The sequence below is a fragment of the Anser anser genome (assembly GCF_964211835.1).
Source record: "Anser anser genome assembly, chromosome: 1".
NCBI lineage: Eukaryota > Metazoa > Chordata > Aves > Anseriformes > Anatidae > Anser > Anser anser.
The window spans coordinates 169,871,205-169,897,038 of NC_139720.1; the positions used below are offsets into that span (position 1 = coordinate 169,871,205).

At 39.2% G+C, this 25,834-nt stretch overlaps 2 long non-coding RNA genes across 2 annotated transcripts in view; one reads left to right on the forward strand and one right to left on the reverse strand.

Moving 5' to 3' along the window:
- The window catches only part of LOC310893061, a 97,054-nt gene that overhangs the window by 70,326 nt on the left and 894 nt on the right, over nt 1-25,834 (forward strand). Inside the window, exon 4 of the long non-coding RNA XR_014578675.1 lies at nt 15,837-15,905. This is a non-coding gene — a long non-coding RNA (uncharacterized lncRNA). The remainder of the gene's footprint in view (nt 1-15,836; nt 15,906-25,834) is intronic.
- The window catches only part of LOC310893062, a 74,845-nt gene that overhangs the window by 2,784 nt on the left and 46,227 nt on the right, over nt 1-25,834 (reverse strand). The window contains exon 3 of the long non-coding RNA XR_014578676.1: nt 6,272-6,513. This is a non-coding gene — a long non-coding RNA (uncharacterized lncRNA). The remainder of the gene's footprint in view (nt 1-6,271; nt 6,514-25,834) is intronic.

The window sequence follows — 25,834 nt, forward strand, 5'->3', positions numbered from 1 at the left end:
CAATAATGTAACCACAACAGTAATCATTTTAATTAAAAATACCTTCTAATCTCTATGTGAATAAGGAAAGAAAATCTCTGCCACAAGTACACATGAATACACAGAATAACAACCATCTTTAGGAAGAAGACAATACAGCTCTATTGTTACTGATTATTCATTGTCTTTAAAGACATAAAAAGCACCCTATATATGGATGAGGAAAAAGGTGTAAAATTTTGGTTTTAATGTCTTTTTGATAATTTCAGTATCTAAGGTTATTAGAAATATATCTTGTGATTAAGAATCTCCGTTTCCTCTAAGTAGGTTGCATTATGGACCAGGACTTGTCAACAAAGCAGCCTCAATGTTTCAGGTTAGATATCTAACCTGAAATTTTAAAGATTGTTCTTTACATTAAAACAAAACAGAAAAACTTTTTATCAAAATGAGATGATCTTAAAATCTGAGTCTAAATGTATTTTCACAGCATTTGGAAAAGTTCAGACATCAAGGTTGCAGTTTAAGCTGCAACCTGGGCTATAACCTGGGCTACAATTGGGCTATAACCAAGTCTGTTTTGTTAACAAGATGGAATCAAACTATTTCTCATTATTCACACAGTGTGAAGAGACATTCAGAACCAAAAGAGTGAAAATTATCTTTCTCTAATAAAGTCCATATAAATTAGAGGTTAGTTGTTAAAACAGTGTGCAGAGTGCATCAGAGGAAGGCCAGGTATTGGGTAGCTAGATTAGGAAAGAAAAGTAACCTTTAAGTCTCTTGTCTTTCATGTTAATAATGTTGAATCCAGTGAGTCCTTCCCAATGTTTTACTTGCAGAGCAAATATTTTCTCATTCAGTTATGGAACCCATGGTGTGATGTCAGCTAACAACACCTTCAATTCCTTTAACTAATGAATAAAGATTATCAGAAAAGTGATGAACTACTACAAAGTTTTAAGGGATGGTGAGACAAACAAGTTTTTACTTGTAGTGCAGAGGTTATCTTCGAGCTTTTTTGATGGTAAGTAAAGAAGTTTGATTCTAGTAGAGGTAGACACATAGAGTAATTACAAGTCTAGGAAAGGTCCCCTGTGGTTTCAGTGAGACAATGTGGTAAAATTCAGCTGACCTGTCTAGAGAATATTTGGGAACTTGTGCTACAGTAAAAGGGAAAATATTCAAGAAAAAAATATTTTTGTTTTCATTTTTGTTATGTTAATAATGCTAAGTAACAACTCAGAGAGAATTTTCAAGTGTTACTGGATTTATCATGCATCTGGCAATTTTGGCAGTATTCAGTTGTATAGTTTCCTTCCTTATAAGGATCTAAATGCAATGATCAATGCACTGGTACACTTGCTGCCTTTAATTGTGACAGATATTCACAGAGGTTTACCTACCTTAACTTAGGAGTCTAATGGTAAAATTATACAATCATAGAATGGTTTGGGTTGGGAGGAACCTTGAAGATCATAAAGTTCCAACCTCCCTGCAGGGACACCTTCTACTACACCAGGCTGCTCAAAGACCCATCCAGCCTGGCCTTGGATAGGGAACCAACCACTTCTTTGGGAAACCCGTACTAGTGCATCATCACCTTCCAAGTAAATAATTTATTCCGAATATCTCATCTAAATCTATCTTATTTTAGTTTAAAGCCACTACACCTTGTCCTATCACTGCACTCCCTCACAATGAGTCCCTCTCCTGCTTTCCTGTAGGCCCCCTTTAGGTACTGGAAGAAGGTCTCCCTGGAGCCTTCTCTTCCTCAGGCTGAACATTCCCAGCTCTCTCAGTCTGTCTTCATAGGAGAGGTGTTCCAGCCCTTTGATCATTTTCATGGCCCTCTGTAACAGGTTCACATCTTTCTTGTGCTGGGGGCCCCAGACCTGGATGTAATACTCCAAGTGGGGCCTCAAAAGGGCAGAGTAGAGGGGGACAATCACCTGTCTTGACCTGCTGATTATACTTCATTTGATGCAGCCCGGGATACAGTTGTTTCTGAATACTGCACATTGCTGCACATTGCCGGCTCGTGTTGAGCTTCTCATCAACCAACTTCTCCAGGTCATTCTCCTCTGAACTGTTCTCAATCCATTCACCACCCAGCCTGTATTTGTGCTTGGGATTACCCCGACCCAGATGCAGGACCTTGCACTTGGTCTCGTGTAACCTCATAAGGTTCACACAGGCCCACCTCTCAAGCCTGCCCAGGTCCCTCTGGATGGCATCCCTTCCCTCCAGCGTGTTGTCCACACCACACAGCTTGTTGTCATCATCAGACTTGCTGAGGGTGAACTCAATCCCACTGCTTATGTCGCCAGCAAAGATGTTAAACAGCACCTGTACTGACCCATGAGGAACACCACTTGTTACTAGTCTCCACCTGGACATTGAGTCATTGATTGCAACTGTTTGAGTGTAACTATCCAGCCAATTCCTTACCCACTGAGTGGTCCATCTGTCAAATCCATGTCTCTCCAATTTAGAGATAAGAATATCACTGGTGGAGACAGTTGCTGCCTCAAATGCTTTACACAAGTCCAGTTAAATGATGTCAGTTCCCCTATCTACCTATGCTGTAACCCTGTTGAAGAAGGCCACCAGATTTGTCAGACACAGTTTGCCACCAGTGAGGCCATGATGGCTGTCACTAATCACCTCCTTATTTTCCTTGTACCTTAACATAGATTCTGGGAGGATCTGCTCCATGATCTTCATGGGCACAGAGGTAAGACTGACTGGCCCGTTGTTCGCCAGGTCTTCCTTTTTTTCCTTTTTGAGTGGTGTGTGTCCGTGTGTGTGTATGTATCCCTTTTTCCAATTACTGGGAACTTCACAAGACCACCACTACTTCTTAAATATGAAAAAGAGTGGTTTAACAGCTACATCTGCCAGCTCCTTTACGACCCTATATCTTATCATGTCCCATGGACTTGTGTACCTTCAGGTTCCTTAGATGGTCTCAAATCTGATCTTCTCCTACAGTTCTTCATTCTCCCAGTCCCTTTGCCTTTGCCTTCTGAGACTTGGTATGTGTGGCTAAAAGGAAATCCATTTTTGCCTGACTTCCTCTTTGTTGGGATGCATTGCTCTTGAGCTTGGAGGGGGTGATCCTTGAATATTAATAAGCTTTCTTTGGTGCCTCTTCCCTCCAGGGCTTTCTCCCATGGTACTCTACCAAGCAGATCACTGAAGAGGGCAAAATCTGTTTTCCTGAAGTCCAGGATAATGAGCCTTTTGTGTGCCCTCCTCACTGCCCTCAGGATCCTAAAATCCACCATTTCACGGCCACTGCAGTCAAGGCTGCCTTTCACCTTCACATTCCCCACCAGCACCTCCTTGTTGGTGAGAATGAGGTTCAACACAGCACCTCTTCTCATTGGCTCCTCTATCATTTGGAGAAAAAGTTATCATCATCTCATTCCAGGAATCTCCTGGATTCCCTATGCCCTGCTGTGCTGTCCCTCCAGAAGATATCAGGGTGGTTGAAGGACCACCCTGAGGCCACCATGAGGACCGGGCCAAACATGAACCTGCTCCTATCTGTTTATACGGGGTCTCATCCACTCAGTCTTCCTGGTCAGGTGGCCTGTAGCAGACCCCCACTATAACGTTATCTGTCCCTCTCCTCCCTTTAATCCTGATCCATAAACTCTTGGTCAGCTCCTCATCCATCCCCAGGCCAAGCTCCATGCACTCCAGCTTATCATTGACATAGAAGGCAACACCCCTCCTCGCCTCCCCTGCCTGTCCTTCCTAAGGAGCCTGTATCCTTATGCTCCAGCACTCCAGACATAGGAGCCATCCCATCACATCTCCATAATGCCAATGAGGTCATGGCCCTGCAGGCATGCATACATCTCTAACTCCTCATTTATTCCCCACGCTACAAGATTTAGCATAGAGACATTTAAGTTGGGCCCCTAATGAAGCTGATGGTGTTTGAATTCCTTTGAAACTGGAGTGTTTGAATTCCTTTGTGCTGCTCATCAGGTGCTCTCCTACTGACCCATTATATTTCTCCAGGCTCTGGGCATCTATCACTGACACTGTCATCAAACTGAGAGGAGTGGGATGGACTGAGGTTCCCCTCGCCCAACAATTCTAGCTTAAAACGCTCTTCACCAGCTTAGCAAGCCTTTGACCAAAATGTTCTTCCCATTCTCTGAGAAGTGGACCCCATCTGCTCCCAGCAGACCAGGTTTATCAAAGAGAGTAGCCAAACTCCTGTCTGTGGCACCAGTCCTTGAACAATCTCTTGTTGTGCCAGATTAAAATGGCCTTTTCAAACCGCTTCCATTTGACTGGGAGGATTAATGAAAAAACTATCTGCATTGATGTGTCCTTTACTGCTGCTCCCAGGGCTCTGTAATCCTTCTTGATACACCTCTAATAGCTTATAGTCTAGTAGCCTAGCTACGGCTCTGTGGTCTCCTTGTGAAAAGAGAAAGAAGAATTTGGAAAGAAAATTTAAAAGATGTAGAGGGTGATTCATCTGACTTAAGAACCCCTTTTTGGATTGGAATTTACATCAGCAGGTACTTAACTACTCCATTGACTATAAAAGGAACCCTGGATGAAACTATGAGATTTAAGTATTTGTAGGAATATATGATATTTATTCATGTTCAGATAAATAATATTAGTTAATGTCAAAAAGAAGCAATAAACTACAGTTTGTTCAGTTAATCTGTTGCATCTGTTGATGTCTAGGTCAAATTATTATGTATAATAAAGGTTCTGTTAAGGTGGTAGATGGTTTAAAAAACTGAAGATTAAAATCTGTGAAAAGATTCTGTGGTTTTCCTAAATCAGATGAACTCTTCATTCATCTAAACCCATACTCTAGATCCTGTACCTGTATCCTGTACTTAGTGACACATGCATAAATATGCATACAGTGCTGTTTACCATCATCAGAGGGTAAATGGCTGATCAGTCCATGAGATGAACCAAATTTTATCACTATTTTGTATTTAACAACTTCTGTTAGGCTTTTCCATGTATTAGTTTTTGTGTTAACACCTTTTTCATATCTGTCATCTTTAATATATTACTTTGAATTGTGAGAATATTTCATTTTTATTTGATGTTCCCAAGATTTTTATTGAGAAATAATCAAAATAATCATCTCTTATTCACAAATATTATATGTTTAATTCTCTACAATATTATGATTTTAAATAGCCTTTCTTATTTTCTCTCTGTCAAGTTGGAAATATCTCTTTTTAACCTATTTGTAGCATTTTGAATATGTTCTGCTTCTGATGTCTTTGAAAAAAAAGCTCATCATTAGTTATTTTGGCTTTAATGAGTTGTTCTAAAAAAAAGACCCATAGTTTCATGATGGATTTACATTTGTCTTGCCAAAATTTATTCTTTTTATTTATTTATATATATTTTTTTCATTTATACATCTGGACATGTTTTCCTTTTTTTTGACAGATTTTTTTTTTTTTTTAACTTCTAACATCTCCTTTAATTTGACAGTTAATCAGAGTAAAGCTTTAGTAAATCTTTGTTTTCTCAGTCCTCTTAAAGATTTTTTTGATGAGTATCATACATTTACTCTCTGGTCTTGAAAGACTACTCATACTATCATCAGATTTTTACACTTTTGGCTGCTCCTGCTCCTTTTAATTTTTATTTTTCTTTCTCTTTCTTTTTTTTTTTTTTAAGAAGTTAACTCTTTTTTTTTTTAGAGTGGTGACTTGAAGTTAAACATTACAATGGTTGATTATTTTTGTTTTGTTTTGTCTTGTTTTCAGTCCTACAGAAAAGTTGAATTTGTGGATGATATGGTCCCTATTAGACATGTTTTTCAAAAATAACTGTAACCTCTTTTTTTCTTACATCAGTCTACTTGTTGAAATGTACATATCTTAGCCAATATCCTCATCTACAGATGGTAGTGCCCTGAATCTGCTTTTTCTACAGATTTTCTACAGATTGTTCTATCTCATCAGGCTTTAAAAACAAACAAACATACAAACAAACAAAGTAAAATTATTTAGGAATCAGCTTAAAAGGCAAAGTAAAAATAAACATAAAAACCCAAGAGCCTATATTGTGGTTTAACCCAGCAGACAGCTAAACACCATGCAGCTGTTTGCTCATTCCCCCACCCTGTAGTCATAAAACTTGTGGGTTGAGACAAAGAGAGTTGAATAGGAAAGAAAAAGGAGGTGGAAAAAGAAAAAAAAAAAAGAAAAAAAAGCAACAACAACAACAACAACAACAAAAAGAATACACAAAACAAGTGATGCACAAGGCAATTGCTCACCGCCAGCCAACAGATGCTCAGATAGTCCCCAAGCACAACAGTAGCCTCCTTTGCCAGCTCCCCCCAGCTTTATTGTTGATCATGACACCATACGGTATGGGACATCCCTTTGGCCAGTTTGGGTCAGCTGTCCTCATTCTGACCCTTTCCAGCTTCTTGTGCACCCCTAGCCTCCTCCCTGACAGGGCAGCGTGAGAAGCTGAAAAGTCCTTGGCTCTGTGCAAGCACTGCTCTGCAACAAACTAAAACATCAGTGTGTTATCAGCATTATTTTCCTATTAAATCCAAAACACAGCTCCCTAACAGCCCTTATGAAGAAAATTAACTCTATCCCAGCCAAAACCAGGACAGCCTAACACTCAAAATAAGAACATCCAGAACTGAATGGGAGCTTTGGTGCACAGCTCTTTTAAAACTTGGATTTGTATTACTTTTATAATATTGCACTTTCCAGAATCTCTCTGCTAAACCCATTCAGAGGCTCCAGCACATGTGAAGGGATATATAAGTAATAAGCAATAAGTGAATACGGAAAGATCATTTCCTTTTCCATGCCCTTTTTTTATTTAGTAAGTTCCACTGATATCAATTGTTGATTTAATGTCATGTTCTCCAGAGTTGGAATATTGTCCTTTTTCCTTACAAACAGCTATCCATTTTCATCATTGCAAATGAAACAAATGATCAGTGGGATTAGTAAACTGTAAATTGCATCACATTTTTGTTCAGGACAGATGAAAGACAGTTATTATAATTTGGCATATGTGAGAAATGGAGTCCTTGCCTTTAAATTCGTGGCAGTCCCACCATTATTTCTTATACACCATTGCCTATGTTGGCATTGCAGTTTAGTTATCTTTAAGCGCTCCCAATGCTTAGGTGTCTGGTTTTGTGTGTTAAGAGGGGCTCCTGATTTCCTGCTCCTTGTATATCAGTATTTGAACTTTTTTGTGTGTGTGTGAAATCTTGCTAAAAGCTGTAAAATAAAATACTGCCTCACTTAAACTGCTGTGATTCTATGAAGCACTCCTAAAACCAAGATTCTGCAAGTCTGTGTGTATTACACAGGTACAAAGTTTTTCTAACATCTGGCAAATCTTACTTTTTTATTTATTTTATTTTATTTTATTTTACTTTTATTTTATTTATTTTATTTTATTTTTATTTATTTATTTATTTATTTTTATGATTGGTTAAATAGAGGATGTTTTAATGGTTAAATATTAAGTGAGGAAAAAAAATATGCAAAATTATGTATCCAGACTTTTCCGATTTCTTTTTTTCCTTTCAGAATATCTTAAGCATGCACAATGCCTACATGAATCAATATCAGTTCTTACTTTCCTGTTAAAATTTAGTTTCTTAGATTTTCTCTTGATATTTTTTGATTCACTGTCATATGTTCTTGATGTAATTAAAGGCAACATATCTAATATTAAAAAGATCTATTCAAACATTAATTATTAACTCATGATATCACACAATTTGGTTTAATGCTATATGTCCTAATTTAATCTCTTCTAGATGTATCCTAATTCAATCTCTTCTAATCTAAGTCTTTAATCCAGCTAACCTGATTAAGAATTTGACTAATTCTGTGCATCAGTTATGGATATTTATGCTCATGTTCTGAATATGTTTTTCTTTTTAGAGGTATCATAGCATAAAATGTGCTACTTATTCCCGGTCATTGTTTTCTTTTTCCAATCCTTTACCAAAACCTTTTTTTTTTTTTTTTTTTTTTGTGGGGTACAGTGTGTTGGGTCTGTCTAGGATGGAGTCACCTTTCCCTGCAGCAGCCCACACAGTGCTGTGCTCTGCACTCGTAGCTGGAACAGCACTGGTATCACTCCAGTGTTGTGTCTATTGCTGCATAGTGCTGGCACAGCATCAGGACTCCCTCCAAGCCCCCAAGAGCCAGCAAGCTGGGGGTGGGCAAGTGATGGGGAGGAGACATCACCAGGGCAGCTGACCTGAACCAACCAAAGGGATATTCCGTAGCACCTGATGTCATACTCAGCAATAAAAAGGGGGGGCTGTCATGGGGGAGGGGGCTGTCCTGACCTGAACAACCGCTATGCGTTTTGAGGCCCTGCTTTCCAGGACATGGCCGAACATCGCTCGTTGATGGGAAGTAGAGAATAACTTTTTTTCTTTCTCTCTGTGCTTCCATGTGGCCTTATTGTTTCTTCTGTTTCTTTTCCTCCCCATTCCCTTTCCCTTTAATTAAATCATTCTCATCTCAAACCTCGAGCTCTTTGTGTTGTATTTTCTCCCCCTTCCTCTTTGAGGAGGGGGGGGAGTGAGAGAGTGGTTGTGGTGGAGCTCGGCTGCCCACTAGAGTAAAACCACCACATACAGTAATGAAGATATGTCTGGAAATAATGGAGGAATTCTGCACATGAATTAGCAAAATGAAGTCCACGAAATGAGATCCTGCAACTGAAAGTAATCAAGAATAAATATAAAATTGTGTTGTTTGATTGTTTGTTTTTTAATCAAAATGCACATGTAATCTAAATTAGCATTTTCTGCCTTTTGTTAGCTTGATGACAAAACATTGAAAATTGGTATACTTTTTTGTATAAAATAATAATACTTTTAAAAAACAGCTTTTCAGGATGAAATAACCCATACAAAGTCTAAGATTCAGGATCACATTTCCAATAACGTCATTTTCAAGTCTTCAGCCAGCTTTCTTGAAATGTTGTTAGGAAACACAGAGAGCTAGGTGAGATCACAGAAACACAGAATGGTTAAGGCTGGAAGTGACCTCTGGAGGTCATCTTGATCAACCTCCTTGCTAAAGCAGGGGCAACTAAATGAGGTTGCCCAAGACCACGTCCAGGTGGCTTTTGAGTATCTCTAAAATGGGAGACTCCACAAACTCTCTAGACAACCCGTTCCATTGTACCCACTGCTCTCCCCGCACCCACCAGTCTGGTCATTTCATTGTGGAAGCTTATCAGGTTGGTCAAACATGACTTGTCTTTGGTGAATCCATGCTGACTACTCCTGATGATTTTCTTCTCCTTCATGTGCCTGGAAATGCTTTCCAGGATTAGCTTTTATCACCTTATCACTGAGGTGATGGTGACTGGTCTGTAGTTCCAGTGGGTGGGTCTTCCTTCTCAGCCTTATTGAAGATTGGAGTGACATTTGCTTTTCTTCAGTCTTTGGATACTTCTCCCAGCCATGGTGATGGCTGATCAAAGATTCTCAAGAGTGGCCTTGCAATTACATTTGTCAGCTGTACCAGGGCCCATAGACTTATGCATGTCCAGTTAGGTAAGTATTCCCTGACCTGATCCTCCTCCACCAAGGCTATAGCTTCCTTGCTCCAGCCATTCAACCTGGCCTCTGTGACATGGGATTCCCGAAGGCCAGTTTTGCTACTAAAGACTGAGGCAAAGAAGGTGCCTCAGACTTTCCCCTGTTCTGTGTAATCAAGTTCCATGTCTCATTCAGCAATGGTCTCACATTTTCCTTAGTGTTCTTTTTGCCATTTATGTACATAGAGAAGCCCTTCTTGTTGTCTTTGACATCCCTGTCTAGATTGAATTATATTTGCTCTTTAGCTTTCTTGATTTCATCCATGGATGCTTGGACAGCATTTCTGTATTCCTTCCAGTTTACCTGTCCTGTCTTCCACCTTTTGTGTTTAGTATATGTCTTCTTTTTGTGTTTGAGTTTGTCCAGGAACTCTTTTTTGTCCACACAATCCTCCTGGCATTTTTACCTGGTTTTCTATTCTTTGGGATAAACCTCTCTTGAGCTTGGAAAATGTCATCTATGAATATTAAGCAGCATTCTTGGGCCCCTCTTCTTCCAGGACCTTATCCCATGAGACTCTGCCAAGTAGATCTTTGAAGAGGCCAGAGACTCTAGTTGGGGCAGGATCTCTTCATGCCAGAAGACACCAGCTTCCATCCTCTCACATCTCTGGAGATTACACTTACCTTAACAGCAGGGGTGGAAACTGCCTCTTTCTCTCCTGCAGTTGGGTTCTGAGGCTCTTGAGGCTGTTGTGTCTCAGAGAAGAGTCTGTCTATCTCCTTTTCGTCTTCTCTTATGATGCATAACTTCACTTTCTCCTGTAAATCTTCCACTTTATGGCACAGCTCTTGCAGAACAGGGGACCATCTCACCTGGTATCAGAGAAAGATCATAGTCATTCCCCATCATCTGGGACCTGAAGGGCTGTATTTATCATCTCATGTTCTGCCTGCATCAAATCTCCACCCCAGCAAGGAGAGCTGCCCAGCTCTCCAGCCTGTCCAGGTCTCGCTGAATGGCAGCACAGCCTTCTGGTATGTTGACCACTCCTCCCAGCTTTGTATCATTGGCGTACTTGCTAAGGGTGGACACTATTCCCTCATCAAGGTCATCAATGAAGATGTTGAACAAGACCAGACCCAGCACCAGCCCCTGGGGAACACTGCTAGTCAGAGGTCTCCAGCCGGACTCTGTGCTGCTGATCACCACCCTCTGAGCTCTGCCAGTCAGCCAGTTCTCAACCCACCTTACTTGCTTTCTCAGCTTTGCTAGCAGGATGTCATGGGAGACAGTATCGAAAGCCTTGCTGAAGTCAAGGTAGATGACATCCACTGCTCTCCCCCCATCTTCCCAGCTGGTGATGCCATCGTAGAAGTCAACAAGGTTGGTCGAGCATGATTTCCCCTTGGTGAATCCATGCTGACTATGCATAATCTTCTTCTCTTCCAATTGCTTGGAGATGACATCCAGAACAAATTGTTCCAATACCTTTCCAGGGACAGAGGTGAAACTGACTGGCCTGTAGTAGATTTTCCTTGCCCTTTTTGAAGACTGGAGTGACATTGGCTATCCTCCAGTCTTCAGGCACCTCTCCTGTTCTCCAAGACCTGTCAAAGATGATAGCGGTTGATGAGAGACCTGTCAAAGATGAGAGCGGTTCGGCAATCACCTCTACCACCTTGAACAACACAAAATTCAAATTTCTTTTAAAAGTCTCTCTAAGTCCTAGCAAACTGAAGTTTTTTTTTTACTCATATAACTGAATATGCCAATTATACGTTCCTTTTATGGGAACACAGTACTCTTCTGCATGGCCCAGACTGTCTGTATAATTTATTACATTGTTTGGGCTGCTGATTTGAGGAGGTACATACTGATGAAAAATCAAGACTTTCCTTGTTCAGTACTTTCAAAGTACAGTTCGATCTAACAGAAATGGAACAATTTTCTATTCAGTCTTTCAACAGTAAGAACCTGACCCAGACAAATATCTGTTTAAGCCACATGCAATTGCTAAAGTTTATCCACTTCCATACACTTCCTTTCTGTATGACTTCTCACCATGTTGAGATGCATTTAGTCAGAAATGTAATGTAACAGTAGTTTTATATTGTACTGCAAGTTAGAATAGACACTTCAGGGGATTTGAACAATTCTTTGCATCACTCATAAAATGACAGTTTTCCTGTATCACCACTACAGAGTAGCATCTAATCTATATATTGGTGCATAAAATGTATGCAGAATATCTCTTTCTTGGTGTTAATGACAATACAGTTTCCAAAGGAACTTAAGTGTTACATGAGCAAAGACAGTACCCAGAAGTTAACTTTGTGATATAAACTAATTTTTTTAATTCATTGACTGAAAACATTGACTGTATTGGTAGCGTCATACAGGAACAGACTAAAGTAGGATATAATTTATCAGCAACATATAATCAAATACTTGGTAATTTATTTATAAACAATATAAGACAATAAATTTTTGTTGGATTTTGTTGGGGTTTTGGTTTGGTTTGCCTTTTTTTTTTTTTTTTTGTCCTTAGAAATAAGCTGTAAGACTGATACTGCAACATAGGTTAATTTTAATTTTTCAAATAACTTTAACTGATCTTATGTGACTCTTGTCTGGCATAATATTTCTCAATTACCACCAAGGCATATGTTTTTGCACAGAACATCACAGACCTTGACACACATACCCCTAAGCTTATGAAACATAATTAGTAGCTAATGAAAACAACTGACATATTAAAGAAAAAGAAACTTCTGTAAAAGGAGCTTGCAGCAGAACTAAAAAGTCTACTAAGTCACCCACAAAGTCTCAGGTTGATTATATTAAATAGTTTTGTGATTTACAAGTAAAAGTATGTTTTAGTACATGCAGTGGAGGTGTTTCTATCGTACTTCTCTTGAACAGCTCTTCAATAAAGATTTAATATGTGCTATAATAAAGGAGCTTGTACATGAATTTAATACATTTTATTTTATTGCACTCTACTTTATCTTAACCAGTTTTCATCCTACTTTATCTCAAGTGATGCCTGTAAGCATTAGGATGATAAAATCATTTCAGTGTTGCAAAGCAATTGTTAAGGAGTTCTAAGTATATATATACATTTTCTTTGTCTGTTTCTAGTCATAAAAAAAATAATGATCTCTTGCTGGTTAGATTACACTGTATTGCAGGAGCATAACTAGTTTGCATTGTCAGCTCTATAGAGAAAACCCTGTTCTACTGAAGGCTAATGAATTTATCTTCAACAGCTGTCCAAATTATTTTCTCTCTTGTTATCCAGATAAGAGATTCCTCTTCTGAAATATCACCTCCTTTAACATGTGTCACTTTTTTTGTGTGTATGTTTGTCGGTTTGTTTGTTTTAAAGCATCACATTTCCATAGAACCATAGAACAGCTTGGGTTGGAAGGGACCTTAAATATCATCTAGTTCCAATCCCCCTGCCATGGCTGGGGATGCCACCCGCTAGATCAGGTTGCTCAGGGCCTCGTCCAACCTAGTCTCGAACAGCTCCAAGGATGGGGTATCCACAGCTTCTCCAGGAAACCTGTTCCAGTGCCTCAGAGCCCTCTCAGTGAAGAATTCCTCCTAACATCTGATCTAAATCTCCCCTCATTTAGTTTGAAGCCATTCTCCCTTGTCCTGCCATTTTCTGCCAAAGCAAAATGTTGCTCTCCATCTTTATTATACGCCCGCTTTAAGCATTGAAAAGCTGCAAGAAGGTTGCCCTGAGCCTTCTCTTCTTCAGGCTGAACATCCCCAACTTTCTCAGCCTTTCTTCATAGGAGAGGTACTCCAGCCCCCTGATCATCTTCACGGCCCACCTCCGGACCCACTGTAACAGGTCCACATCTTTCTTGTGCTGGGGGCCCCGGACCTGGATGCAATACTCCAAGTGGGGCACCACAAGGACAGAGTAGAGGGGGACAATCACCTCCGTTGACCTGCTGGCCACTCCTTTGTTGATGCAGCCCAGGATGTAGTTGGCCTTCTGGGTTGCAAGCAGGCACTGCCGGCTCCTGTCAAGCCTTTTGTCCACCAGAACTCCAAGTCCTTCTCAGCAGGGCTGCTCTCAATGAATTCTTCTCCCAGTCTGTACTCATGTCTGGGATTGCCCCAACGCAGGTGTAGCACCTTGCACTTGGCCTTGTTGAACCTCGTTAGGTTCACGTGGACCCAATTCTCAAGCTTGTCCAGGTCCCTTTGGATGGCATCCCTTCGTTCTGTTGTATCAACTGTGCCACTCAGTTTAGTGTCGTCTGAAAGCCCTCATCTACAGGATCAGGGAAACAAGAGACATGACAAGCCTGACTGGCAGTGAAAACTGAGGAAAAGAATTTGTTGAGTACCTTAACCTTCTCCATGTCTGTTGTTATGAGTTCACCCTTCTCATCCATCAAAGGTGGTACGCTCTCCCTGACTTTTCTTTTCTGAGCAATGTCTGTTTAGAATCCCTTCTTGTTATTTTTTGCATCTTTTTTTCAAGCTCAGTTCCATCTATGCCTTGGCTTTCCTGATTTCGTCCTTGCACATATGGGCAGCATCCCTGTGCTCTTCCCAGGCCACATGTCCCTGCTTCCACTCCCCGTGCATTTCTTTCTTGTGCTTCAGTTTGACCAACAGTTCCTTGCTCAGCCATCTTGGTTTTCTGCCCCCCTTCTCGTTTTCTTACACAAGGGAATGGAGAGTTCTTGTGCTCTAAGAAATACACACTTAAAGAGTTGCCAGCTCGGTTCAGTTCCTTTGACCCTGAGGACAGTGTTCCAGAGGATCTCTTCCACTAGGTATTTCAATAGCTTGAAGTTCACTCTTTGGAAGTTCAGGGTCCTGACTTTGCTCTTCATCAGGCCCATATTCCTCAAGATCACAAACTCAACCAGGGTGTGGTCACTGCAGCCCAGACTATCTCCTTAATCTTAACCTCTTTAATGAGTTTGTCTGTGTTGGTGATCTTTCATTTTGCTTTTGTAAGGTCTGCATTTTCCACCTAAATTTTTGGGGGGGCTCTAGATGATTTTCTCTAAAGCTCAATCATATTCTTCTTCTGGTTATTTATGCCTGCAGATGACAATTGTAACTTTTTTCTCTATGTGGCCTTCTCAAATCAGAATCTTTTATATTGGGCATTGTTTTGTTCAGCCTAATTAACAATTTGACATTGGTTACTAGTGGTCTTTGACACCAAGCTTCATTTCAAAATTAGTGTGGCTGCAACTGAAGCTGCCATCTCATTTTCCTTGTCTTCCTTTATTTTTAAGTTCCTATGGATCACAGCTTTCTGCTGTTCTGTTTTGGCACTAGACATTCTCATGTTGTCCACCTACACAGATAAGCAGACTAAATCTCATAGTACCAGTGGTCTTTCTCTTGGTAGTTTCAGATCATCCAACAAAGCTAGCAAAGCTCAGAGATTTTACAGTTACCTTATGCTATATACCCTGAGTAACAACAGTTAACCACAGTAAACCAGAAAGCATTTAAGTTTAATTTGTCCTCTTCGTAGTCTTCATTAAAATGGGTGCTGTTATCATAATCCAGTAAGCTTGTTTAAAGCTAACTGCATGATATTTTAGTCACTCTTGTGGCTACGTGTCAAAATACTTTAAGTGCAAGCAATGTTTTCTTGGTTTAGTTTTACATTGTTCATGATCCATTTTATTTCTCTGTTTCTTAGTGAAAATTCCATACTGGCTTGGCTGTTGTTTTCATTTTATTTATTTACAGCCCACCAGGAAGGAAAACAGAAGCGTTAATATACCATAAGTGCATCTATCTTGATATTTGTGGTCCGAAAAGAATATAGACACTCAAGGTAGTTTAAAAGCGTCTGCCTTAACAAAAGTTCTATGTCAGTTTTGTTTGTTTGTTTGTTTGTTTGTTTTTTGGTCCATGAGAACTGTTGAAATGCTTTAATATATGAATTTCATCTTCATTATATTAATGTGAATTTATTGTGGCAGCACTTTTCAGTATGCTTACCTACTTTGGCAATGGACAAGAGAAATCTGCTTGCCCAGAAAACAGCCTTGTATAACATTGAGGATGAGGTGAAACCATAAGATGCATATAAAATATGACAGATCAATGCAAAATAATTTACTTTCTTAGGACAGTTTTTACAGTTTAGGACAGGGTATATTTACAGACAACCTCACCTTAAGCATAGAAAAAAATCTAACAATTTACTTTCACACTGTGCATTTTAGATTACTTTTGATGCTCAACTTCTTAAAACTTAGGTTTTTAACTTTTGCTTTTTCTGTTGCAGTGTGAAGAAACTGTGCCTGTTTGGGACTTGCGTGCCAAGCTCTCTCTAGTGTATTTGACTTCACTTAAGGTTTGTTAAATCCATACATGTAGTTGTCAACAATTCTGGGCAGAACTGATCAAACAGATACTCATTCTGGGCAACAGAAGGAAACAAATTCTTCCTGGTTCATGCAAGAGTGTGACAAATAATGACCAATATAAATTTGATGCTGCATTTTTATTTTCTTATCCCTTCTACTTTCTGATTGGTTGGTTGATCCATAAAATAATGTATTCATTTTCCCTCAGAGCTAGATGTTCTCTGGGAAGTCTAACTCCTTTGGAACTGGGCTGCCTTTTGAAACAGGCTAAGTAGGCTGTTGTCTATGTCAGAAGAAGAAAAATCATTTTCTTACTTTCTCAAAGAAGTTTGTAAGGCTTATGAAGGGAAAAGAAAAGGAAAAGAAAAAAAAAGAAAAAATGAAAAGAAAATGGAATTTGGTGGAGGAAACCATCCTGTGTTGTTTGTTTGTTTGATTGTTTTTTCTTTAGTGGTAAAGATCAAAATTCTGGGCTCTGTTTTCAATGCTGATCATGCATGCATTTTACCCAATGAGTCTAATGTAAAACGATACCTTAGATTGGAAACCAGTATTCAGACTTTCTACCACTCATAAAAGTAGAATCAAGCTTATTTTTTGTTGCTTTTTGTCTCTACCAACATGGTTAACATCACCATGGAAGTTACGTTATTTAAGATAAAAGTTTATAGAAGGTCACATAAAACATATATATAAATATAGAAAGAAAAATTTAAGCTTAAAGTTTCTTGCTATGTGAATTATTAAAATAACATTGTTATTTTATTTAGCAATTTATGCACTAACTGTGGTCATTATGATATCACAGAGAATACAGAAGATGCATTTCTTATAAGCAGAATACATTATTTAATTATATTCAAGTAGAAAGCTACTGGTCTCTCATTATTGTTAATAATTTACTAAAGCGTTGTCAGAAAACTGCTTTTCAATCTATAAAATATAGTAGGATATGGGGGCTCTGTCCTGCAAGGTTTACAGTTAGAGAAAGGTACAGGAAAGACAAGATTCCCTAAGTACTACAGTAGTAGGTAACTATTTCAGTGTATTTCCCCTGCCTTCAATTTCTGTTGTTATTTTGGTGTGTTTATTAGTGAATTTAGATTAGAAGAGTGATTACAAGAAGCTCTTGAGTAACTTTTCAGGATTTTAGTTTATATAGGATAGTTTTCTCAGTCCTCCAAACTTTTGGCTGTTCTTGATTCTGATAAACATTACGGGTTATTTGTCAACTGAATTAAGAACATAAAAAGGATATGCTTTATGTGAAAGTAGTTGTACTTATATGACAAAAAGACAATGAAGGAGAAGAAATAACTACCCAGGCAGATAGCAGCAGCAGATGGTAATTTCTACTGGGAAATGAATAAAAGGATTCAGAAATTATGTACAGTATTATGGTACTTTTAAAATCCTATGGCAGCACTAACATCTTTCAAAAAATAGAAGTTGAACTATATCTCAATGTTTTAACAGAGACAGGGCTGTTAACTGAAAACAACAAACAGTATATAGATAGCTTTGAATTAGTAATCAACCTGTTTGTCATCTACACCAAACAAATTACTTGCTGGAGAAGGCAACAACTAGCTGCAAAATGGTTGAAACTAAAAGAGAAAATTTGAATGGACATGTACTACACAAACTCTGTTGACGGAAACTCAGCACAATCAGGGACCAGTGCTGGAAGTGTACTATAGAGTCTCTAGGTCACGCTGGCTTTGCTTTGGAAGTAGAACTCCCTCCTCCAAGTTACAGCAGCTCAGGGGCTGATCCGACAAAGAAAACTGTTGTGGAGGCAAGCAGTACACCTGTGAATGGCATAAACAGTGCTAGCAACCTGGCTGCTCATTCTTCTCTCTGCCAAGATTCTCCTTCTCCTTTGATTTTAGTGACAGAGAAAAAGTGTGGCAAAAAGGCTTCAACGCTGACTTTGAAAATACACTTTTTTGGACCAACATGGACTTTTTCAGTACAGGATATACCATCATGAAAAATAAAAGTCACTAAAAGCACATGAAATCTGGCCCTTAAAGAACAATCTTCCCAAGTGTGTGTGATACACCAACTGCCTTGTGTTCTTTTCCCTGTAGTTTACTTGAGGAAAGAAAGTTATAATTAAAACAACTGCTGTGAACATCCTAAACTTTCTGTTGTTCAGAAATATTTCCTGTTAGTTTTCCAAGTTCAGAAATGGTGCTACTCTTATTTGTGATTGCATTGCCATATTCAGGATGTGACATTACCTTGCTCTATTCATTCTCAGTTGTGACCACCTTAAAATACATAATATTCCTAACAAACACAAAAAGAAGGTATAAAAACAATAATTAAAACCTAAAAATCCAGGTCTGACTTTTAGTTCTGATTACAGTGTACCTACACTTTTTACATGTTGGAATGTGTGCCTGAATATTTAATTTACTTTTATTAAAAAAATAATAATAATAAAAAAAAGAAATAACTGTCAAATTCAGTGAATTTACTTCCAATACTGTATTCCTACACATCTTTTTAAAATGATTCTTCATATAGTGAGGACTTGGTTGTTTTATTTTACACTGAAATAATCTTCCATTGCATGAAAATTGTAGTGTTCGTAGTCTCTCAAGTTCAGCTTTAACTTTAACACTGTTCCAGGTACACTAGCTTCACCTCACCTTCTTTGAGGTAGGAGTCATCTCATTGATTGTCTTGAGTAAAAGGAAATGGCTCATGCATCTTTTGTACATTATAACAAATGTCCTTTTGCATTATAATTGAATGGTGATTGTTGTGTTCAATCAATGAGAAAGGTTAAAGGAGCTTCTCTGCCAGCATTTTTAATGGAGAAGTCGATTAAGATTCAGTTTAATCATTCTGGCTGCTTCAGAATTAAAGCAACAAAGACCATCAATGGCACTATAATTACCAGTCTTTCTGTAAGTTTACACTGCTATTTATGCAGCCATAAATTTTGTTATAATGCACAATGTGACCAGGTTAACTTGCTTTGTTTGTAATGCAAAATATTTCCCTTAATTGTACTGTGGATAAGAAATTGTTGTGATGAAGTATATATAATTCAACCTAATAAAAGAAGAAAAAAAAAGTTAAAAGAGTCCTTTTGTAACATCTGACTGAGTTGAATCAGCCTGGTAGCTTGTGTTAAATAGTTTAAAGTCATGGTCTTAACCTTGGGACATTAGAGACATATTTTACTTTATTGAACATGGAGACTAGCATCACTCCCAGGTGAGTAAAAAGGGTCAAATATATTATTCTAATCCCTGTTCCAAACAGAGAAAAGGTCATTATACACTACCTAATGCATGCTGCCAAAGAGTGAAAAATTCACACTGGGGACATGGGTGCAAATTATTTTAGACTTGGCCTTTAAAATGTTACTAAAACGAATGATTAACTGGCTTTGAACAAGAAAAAAATCTTGAAATTGATCTCATTTATTAATTAGTTTGATCTTATAAAGGTCTTACTATAAATAGTTAGAAGACTAGAAATAATTGCTCATTTCAAATAAGAGTGAGGCTATCAAATAAATTTGTTTTCTTGTAACATTAGTACCTGTAAGTATGGTTATCCATTTCATTTACTTTTGCTGAAAGGAAGATGACAACATATCTTGATTTATCCAAGATTTTTACATGTCCAACACTTCAAGCTAATTAGAGGTGGTGTACCATTGTTACTCTTCCTTTTTTTTTTTTCTTTCTTTTCCCTATTTTATACTCTCAAAAGAGACTGAAGTTTTTTTTGTTTTTTTTTTTGTTTTTTTTTTTCTCCACAGAGATGGACTATTTTTGACAAAGCTTCTCACTAACACTTAGAAACACACTTTCTTCGTGCAGAAACACAATCTCCAGAGATGTGACAGTGTAAAAGAGAAAAAGAGTCCTTCAGCCTTCATAGTTAGGAAGAGGGCAAGATTGTTATTTTTATTTTTCCCAAACTCGTATTTTCTTAAAAGCTCAACTTCCCTGAAACAAGTATTGTTTTATTTATTTATTTATTTATTTTATGTTAGCTAGTAAAGCTGTTTGCAAAATTCCATCAATACCAGAAATAGGACTGTATTTTCAGAAGTAGAAAGGGTAGCTTCCATGTGGGGAAGAATTGCAGACCCAGCGTCAACTATAGGCTTCAGAGATTTAAATTGCAAACAACCTAAAATGAAAAAGTCTTTCCTTGGGATTTGAAAAAAAAAATCTGCACTTTTTCTATAATCTTTTGTGATTCTTTATTTTTATTGATAGCATACTTTACATCTTGTAGCTGTCCTTACCTAAAGATGTATTGTGTTGTCCATTAAATTTGTAGCTAGCTGTTGTCTTAGAATAACTTTTCCTTCCTTTTCAGCAGGTCCTAAACTAGTATGAGAGGACTGTCTGACTAAAAGCAGCTATTGAATGTCAATTCAAATAAAATACGACATCACGAGAAAAAAAAAATTGTGTGCAACTTCTGAGCTTCCCATTTGCTACATAATTTATGCTTCTTAGAAAGCTGGGCTTGAAGGTGTAATCAAAGGTATCAATATATACATATCTGGACCTCCTACTGGCTAGAAAACTACATGAACACATGGTAGCAAGATATGGTTCTTTAATGTATATCTGTATCAAGCCAGCTCTTTCAGTAGCAGGAAATTATGAAAAGAGCTAAAGACAATTTAAAAATGTAACTCCTAAAATCTGTCTCCAAAGAGGTAAAGACAAACATGTAAATAAGCTGTTTATGAAACATTCATGTTTGAATTTAAAAGGCATATCAGTATACAGTGAGCATCACTGATATTAAAGTCAGAAGCTTAATCCTCTAAAGAAAACAAAACACATACAGTGCGTAGGCAGCCTGGCACAGTTCCCTCAGGTTTTATACATGTGCGTTAGGGTGCAGAAGCTATACTTAATTTAAAAATAAGATTGACTAATCTATTTGAGTGCTTACTGCCTTGTAAGCAGAGAAAAGAGTAGCGTGCCAGAATGGAAATCATACGGGCCGGGAATTCCCCTTCTGTTGACCACAGAAGGTATAGGCATAATCCATCAAGAACAGAATGCATGCCATACTTTGTTCATTAGCATTTAAAGAGGCTGTTTGGCATCAGACAACAAATACAGTTCTTGCAAGAACTTGGCAGCAGACTGTCAGTTAATGACAATCCACAGCTTTTTCAAGGAAATACTAAATGTTCCCATGGCTATTTCTGAATTCTTTTCAGCATGAAACTTGAAGTGAGGATAACACATTTGTATAATGGTGACCAGCTTCCAAAAGAAAGCATCAGTTCTGAACCTGAAATGAAAACATATTTGTTGGCAACACATCAACAAATTGTGATGGAATAACAGGATATGTGATATCACATATCTTTACATTTATGCATTTCCTAAAATACACCAGTGTACTTAGCATCTCCATAGTCTGCAGTCTGGAATGTACCTTATTCAGGACTTGAATATCAATGCAACCAGTGCGATAACACAAAAAGAGAAAAAAAAAAAAAAACTAAAGCTTTTGTCTTTTTAAGTTAATTATCAACGTGCATTTTTCATTAATTGCTATGTTGTTATCAGTATACCAAATTCCTTTCATTCTCTGTCACAATCTTCACATGTGCTTAGAATCATAGAATGGTTTAGGTTGGAAGGGACCTTAGAGATCATCTAGTTCCAAGCCCCCTGCCATGGGCAGGGAAACCTTCCACTACACCAGGCTGATCAAAGCCCCATCCAACTTGGCCTTAAACACTTCCAGGAATGGGGCATCCACAACTTCTTCGGGCAACCTGTTCCAGTGCCGTACCACCCTCATAGTAAAGAATTTCTTCCAAATATCTAATCTAAATCTACCTTCCTTTAGTTTAAAAACATTACTCCCTGTCCTATCAACACACTCCTTGATAAAATGTCCCTCTCATACTTTCTTGTAGGCCCCCTTTAAGTACTGGAAGGCAACCAATTCCTTATCCACTGAGTGGTCCATCCATCACATCCATGTCTCTACAATTTAGAGACAAAGATATTATGGGGGAGAGTAACAAATGCTTTGCACATGTTCCCTTAAACTAAAAATAAATAAATATTTTTAAGATGGGATCCAATTCCAGTCATAGACAACTAAGTTTCAATTTATATAGGTGAGTCTTTCTATATGAGACATCAATGGGACTCAGTAGCCTAAACATATGTATCTAGTACCGTCTGAGATTCCCTACAGTAGCTGAGACATCCATGGAAGCCTGGCAGCTATGACACAAGATAAATAAGGAATTCATATCCACCAGAATGGCCATGTGGGATGTGTATCTGAGGACATATTGAATAGAATTAAACATCCATGTTAAGGCAGAATAATCACAGAATGGCTTGGATTGGAAGGGACCTAAAAAGATCATCTAGTTCTAACCTCCCTGCCATGGGCAAGGACACCTCCCACAAGATTACATTGCCCAAAGCCCCATCCAACCTGGACTTGAACATGTCCAGGGAGGTGGCAGTGCCTCACCTGTTCCAATGTCTCACCAACAGCACACTGAAGAATTTCTTCCTTTTATATAAAGTCTAAATCTCCCCTCTTTTAATTTAGAACTGTTCTCCCTTGTCCTGTCCTGCTTTCCTTGATAAAGCATCCCTTCTCGTCTTTCCTGTAAGCCCCCTTTCAATACTGGAAGTCTACTATAATGTGTCCCTTTCTCTATAACAGTCTTCTCTTCTTTAAATTAAACAACCCCAACCCTCTCAGCCTGTCTTCATAGGAGAGGTGCTCCAGCCCTCCGATCATCTTCAGAGCCTTCCTCGGGACCTATTCAGATAGGTCCTTGTCTTCTGCTGTGAGCCCCAGAACTGAATACATACTCTAGGTGGGTTTTCACGAGAGCAGAGTAGAGAGGGAGAATCACATCCCTCGACCTACTGGCCATGTTTCTTTCGATGCAGCCCAGGGTACAATTGAGTTTCTGAACTGCAAGCACACATTGTTGGTTCATGTTGAGGTTTTCACCCACCAATACCCTTAAGATGTTCTCCTCAGAGCTGTTCTCAACTCACTCATTGCCTGCCTGTATTCATATTTCCGATTGCCTCAATCCAGGTACAGGACCTTGCACTTGGCCTTGTACTTCATGAGGTTCACATGGGCCCACCTCTCAAGTCTATCAAGGTGTCTCAGATGACATCCCTACAACATGTCACCACACCACTCAGCTTGATGTCATCCACAAACTTGCTAAGGGTAACTCACTCAATCCTACTGTCCATTTCACTGGCAAAGATCTTAAATAATTCCAATCACAATACATACCCCTGTTGCAGAAGGCAACAAAATTTGTAAGGCACAAGTTTCCCCCAGTGAAGCCATGTTGGTTGTCATCAATCACCTCTTTGTTTTTTGTGTGTCTTAGCATAGTTTCCAGGAGGATCTGCTCCATGATCTTGCTTGGCACAGAGGTGAGACTGACAGGCCTGTAGTTCCCAAGGTCTTCTTTTTCTCCCTTTATAAAAATGAGAGTTATATTTTCCTTCTTCCAGTCACTGGGCACTTCATCAGGCTTCCATGACTTTTCAGATATGATGGAGAGGGGCTTAACAACTTCACCTGCCAGTCCCCTCAGGACCCTTGAATGCGTCTATCCCATCAGATTCCATGAACTTGTTCAGCTTCAGGTTCCTGAAATGGTTTCGAACCTGATCTTCTCCTACAGTGGGTAGTTCTTCATTCTCCTAGGCTCTGCCTTTGCTTTCTGGGACTTAGGCTGTGTGGCTAGAGTACTTGCCAGTGAAGACTAAGGCAAAAAAGTCTGAGTACCTCAGCCTTCTCCATGTTGGTTGTAGCCAGGTCTGTTTCAGGGGTGGGTACAGTTTCTTTTGTCTTCCTACCTTGCTCCATGTAATTGAAGAAACCCTTCTTGTTACTTCTTAAATCTCTGGCCAAGTTCAGCTTCAGTTGTGTTTTAGTTTTCCTGATCCCCTCGCTGCACTGCCAGGCTGTATCCTATAATCTTCCCAGCATGTGTATCCCTGCCCCTATCTATGCATTTTGGTTTTGTGTTTTAGTTTGTCCAAGAGGTCCTGACTTAGCCAAGCCAGTCTCCTGCCTCTTCTGCCCTACTTCTTTCATTTTGGGATTGAGAGCTCTTGTGCCCCAAGTGTGTTTAAATATCTCCCAGCTCTCGTTCAGTCCTTTCTCTCTGAAGTCAGTTTCCCAAGGGAACCCTAAACAGCTGAAAGTTTACCTTTCTGAGGTTTAGGATCTTAACCCTAGTTTTTGCCCATCCTGTATCCCTCAAGACTGAAAATTCTACCGGGCATGATCACTGCAGCCCAGGCTACCTCTGTTTGTCACAGAACAAATTACTAAACCCAGATGTAGGCCTAATGCATAGCTGTAATGTTATAAAGTTAGACTGCTTTATAAGTAGTGTATTGTGACCTACTATTGTAAAGGCAGGGACAATTTTCTGTCTCAGATGAATGATTTTGAATTTTAACTTTCTCTCCCAAAAAGGATATAAAACTATTACAGAGTGTCCAAGGGAGGGCTATGAAGATGGTGAAGAGTCTAGAGGGCAAGACGTGAGGAGCAGCTGAGGTCCCTTGGTTTGTTCAGCCCAGAGTAGAGGGGACTGAGGGGAGGCCTCATGGCAGCCTGAAGCTCCCTCACGAGGGGAGCAGAGGGGTAGATGCTGAGCTCTGCTCTCTGGGGACAGCAGCAGAACTTGAGAGAACAGCATGGAGCTGTGACAGGAAGGGTCAGGCTGGATGTGGTGGTTTTACTGTGCTAGGCAGCTGGACACCACAACCGCTCTCTCACTCCCCCTCCTTAGATGAGGAGGGGAAGAAGGAAAGAACAACTCACAGGTTGAGATAAGGATGATTTAATTAAAGGAAAAAAGAAATAATTTAATTATTAATTAATTATTAAGGAAAGATTATTATTAATTAAAAAATTTAACTAAACAATTTAACTAAACAATTAACAATTTAACTAAAGGGGAAAAAAAAAGGGAAAGGGGAAAAGGGAGGGGGAAAGGGAAAACTAAACAAAACAAGTAAAGGTTATGTGGAAGTGCAGAGGAAAGAAATTACTCTCTACTTCCCACAAATGAGCGATGCTTGACCACGGCCTTGAAGCAGGGCCTCAACGCACGTAGCCGGTGTTCACGAGGAGGACAGATGTTTTCAGAAGAGCACCCCCCCCCGCCCCCCCTTCCTTTTTCCACCCTTTATTGCTGAGTGTGACATCATATGGTATGGAATATCCTTTTGTTTGGTTTAGGTCAGCTGCCCTAGTGATGTTCCTTTTCTCACATTTTTGCCCACCCCCTAGGAGGGTTAGAGAGAGTCCTGATGCTGTGCCAGCACTGCTCAGCAGCAGACACGACACTGGTGTGATTCCACTGCTATTTTAGCTACAAGTGCAGAGCACAGCACTGTATGGGCTGCTGCAGGGAGAGTTAACATCCCAGCCAGACCCAGTACACTGGATGTTAGGAAAAGGTTCTTCACTGAGAAGGTAGTCAGGCACTGGAACAGGCTCCCAGGGAAGTGGTCACAACACCAAGAAAACCAAGCCTGACAGAGTTCAAGAAATGATTGCACAATGCTCCCAGACATATGCTTTGATTTTTGGTTGGTTTTGGTTTGATTTGTGGAGCCAGGATTTGGACTCAATGGTCCTTGTGGGTCCCTTCCTACTCAGGATATTTTATGATTCTATGACTCCATGATTCTAAGCTTCAAGATTTCAATATAAATTTTTTTGTTTTGTTTTAAATTTCTACAACTTCATATTTAGCCTGCAGGGGCTGAAGTCCGGTTGCTAGTAACAGTGAGCTTCAGGAAGACTGAAAAACAGTTGTTGGGCTGAGGGTACTGGCTGGTGTGATTCCTAATGACCAGTCCAAAAGTCTAATGAG